Genomic DNA, 3,654 nt, shown 5'->3' on the forward strand with positions numbered 1-3,654 from the left:
TCTATTGATTTTGGGGTCCAATCCTACTTGTCCCGAGGAAAGCCATCCCAGTGAGGTCAGTGGGACTGGTTTTCCAAATGAGAATTACTCACACGAGCAAGGGTGGCGAGGCAGCAACATTAAATCAATACAGCAGTGGCGTTTCCTCGTGCTGGCTACCGAGCCAATGGATTTTACACCCCTCTCACCCTTACTCTGCCAAGTAAGTGCCTGGGAAAGGAGCTACCCACTGATACCAGCAGTTGTGAAAGCAAGCCTTTTTTTTTATGAAAAAGTGCACCCATGTAAAACTAGCTCTTGTGCTTGTAACAGATTATACAGAACACTGAGTGATAAATAGAGTCATGTATCTTGTATCAGACTCCAGACTGCAGCATAGGAGTCACTGAAGAGCATTATCGGAAGTAGAGCAAGATCGTTTAGAGGTTGAAGAATTAAAATAAAAAAAATAAAAGAAAGGAAAGATAATCCATTCAACCAGAACATTTTGAAACCAAGATGCAGTGGAGGTATTTCAGTGATTTTTTTTTTTTCCTGGCAACAAATTTAGAGAACAATTTAAATACATCTCCTATATTTAATCTAAGAAAGATAAATGTAACTGTTCCAACTTTTTTATTGACCTCCTATTAGCAGTTTCAAGTATTATTCTAACACAGAAGCTGAAAATTCAGTTGTTCCGTGTCCAAAGATCAATCAAGAAGGTTCTAATAGAGGAGAGAGATTTTACTTTTGTTGACTTGGTTTCTTTTCAATTTTAAAATCAGTAATAATCTTGGATCTTGTCATCAGAACTTACAGTGAATAGCTTCACCTTTTTGCACTGAAATCCTTTGTCTTTCAGCAATGAGCACTAATTTTAGCACAATCCCCTTAAAACATATTTGGCAAATAAATTATGACCCTTTTTTAAAGCTCCAATCAAGGGAAAAACTCCATGAAGTTCCACTGAAATCACTGAGACTTTGGGCAATGGATTGAGCTACATGTTGGATTGGGCCCACGTAGGAATTGCACAAAATGAAGGCACTCTCATAAACAGAATGTAAAAAACAGAAATATCAAACTGCGGCTGATGAAGAATATTTCACAAAGATCAGTCTCAAGATACTAGTGGCGTTAGAGAAATTAATTTCTTTGCCAATGCTAATTTTTTTAACATTTCACCTGACAGATTTTATTCAGCTCCTAAAAGGTTAAAATTTAGGTGGGGAAAAGACGAGAAAGGATAAAAAGCCCATCTGGCCTTAAAAAAAAAAAAGTACCAATTTTTAACCCAGATTTGAAAACTGCCAAGTTATAATAAACACCTGGAAACCTGGGTTTATAATAGAAACTGCAAGTGACCTCTTGTTACAATGGAGCCTGGACAATAACAATTTACAGAGCAGCTGAAAGTCATTCATAACCAACTGAATAAACTGACTCTGAAGTAGGAGAAGCAACAGTGTCGGCGAGAACGTGGTTCAAAGACTAACGCAGCAACTGGTGAGATTTTCACAGGGAAAAAATTAAAGCCTTGCCAGTTTTCTAAATGGCTTTTTTGGGCACGTTGCCATCTCCTGCCACTCCCCCCTTCCCTCCCTTGGAGGATATCAAAATACAGGCAGCTTGTTCTTTCTAAGGCTAAATTCCACAAACTACAGTTTCGATCCCAACAAAGTAATCACTGTCATGGTACCAGGGCCTCACCTACAGAGCCCGGCCAGTCTAGGGACTGGCATCAAGTTTCTCTTTCACAATTATTATATCCTTTGTCATGCTGGGCATTCTCTGTACACACACTCTTTGAAAAACAAAACAAAAGGACACCCATAAATAAAAAGTGATCGCTTACGTCCAAACCCTCCCTGTCAAGCCCTAAAGAGGAGAAGCCATGTGTAAGGAGAAAAAGGCATAGAGCACGGAACTTAAAATGCAACGTGGCTCATTGTCCCCACAGAAACAACTCAGGGCAAAGTTTGCCAAAGTACTTCAAAGGTTTAAGAAATAATCCTATTTCCAAAGGTCAGTTAAGAAGCAATGGGTCTGTCCATCCACTTGCAATGAAACCTGTGCCTTGGAGGTCAATGGGAATACACACAGAAAGTGGAGTTAAAAAGCTCTATGAGTCTCCATGGGATCTGAGTGTAGTTTTTCACTTTTTGCAAAGGTTTGGCTTACTGTTACAGAACATAATTTCTCTTAAATGCTGCAGCAATGAGTACACACCTTCAGTGTCCATATTGTTTCCAACTAAACCTCAACTTCAAAGCCTCTTTCCCAAGATACATTACAGATTTCTGCCTTTTCTTTGCATCTCTCCAATTCTTTCCAAATCCTACCAGCACATGGAGCCCTCAGCTGTGAGCTAAGCAGGAAATGTGGTCCCTGTCCTCCAATAATTTCCTGCTCTTCTGTGCAGGATTGAGACTGGTACCTGCAAGTTGCACAGAATCCTTTGAGGACTTGGTGGGAACACTAAAAATCATGGTTCAGTTTGTGTCCTCTGCAGAAAGGAAACGGGGTGGGAGTACTTAACAGTAGGTACCAAAGTAGGAGGGCCAAAGATAAGGATTGTGTGAAAGATTTTATTTTTTTAGAAAATACCCTGCAAGGGGTCAGTCTTGGTACCATCTTTAGGGATATAATGCCACCTACTGAGTAGCCACCAGTGCAGCCTGGAGCTCCCAAGATTTTCCCAGGGGATTCACAGTTATGTATTTATCCAACCTTGACCCTACCTAACATGTAAGATCCGAGCCCCACCAACTGGGATGGCTCTAGGCTATTTGCCAATAATTATCTCTATTTATTGATGAATTTTTCAAAATTACCAGTTTTGTGGTCACCTGGTACCCAAGCAGAGAAACAGCCATGCTCAATTTTGATTTTATTGCAGGGGGAACCCTATAACAACTGTTTTGAAAAGTATCCTGACCATCACCATACATGATTTCTCCCATGGACTCAGACACCATGAGGATTCAACAAGAATCTGATGAGAGATTACAAGGTAAGGGAATACAAGTAGTAGCAGAATTAAGAGATGAGAATTAGAAAATCCCAAGGCAACAATTAGGAACAACTCTTGTGTAAAAACCCAAGACTGATGCTCCCCTACTAAAAGCATGCTGTAGCACATGTCCTAAAGTAAGAACCCATAACCATTAGTCCAGCCATGGAACAAGGGCTCATTCAGTTATGAAACATCTCATTTCTTCAGTTTTAGGCCTTATATAAGGTAGCACCTTCAAACCCCAGAAACTGTACAACCCCAGGTGTTGTTTCCTTACCTAGGTATGCCAGTCATTCACAAAGAAAGATCAATTCAGTACTTCAAAATCCTCATGAGAGAGAGGGATTCATCCCATCTCAGAAAGAGAAAGATAAACCACTGACACTGCAGCTTTCAACTGGGCCTTTCCACTTCAGGCAGCTAACATTTCACAACTCCTTTTTTTTTCCTTCCTAACGTTTGGTATCTCGTGGCTCTTTATATGCTGAAAGCACTGTTCCTATTCATTTCAGGTGGGAGTATTTGGCACCTTTGCCAACCTGACCCCAGGTGCCTTGCATCAGGAATTCACAAACAAAGAGCACACAGTTAGTAACTGTACAAAGGAATAAAAGAGATAGGATCCTATTTATTTTTCAGTGATAAAAACCAGGATA

This window comes from Zonotrichia albicollis, chromosome 4, assembly GCF_047830755.1.
Source record: "Zonotrichia albicollis isolate bZonAlb1 chromosome 4, bZonAlb1.hap1, whole genome shotgun sequence".
Taxonomy (NCBI): domain Eukaryota; kingdom Metazoa; phylum Chordata; class Aves; order Passeriformes; family Passerellidae; genus Zonotrichia; species Zonotrichia albicollis.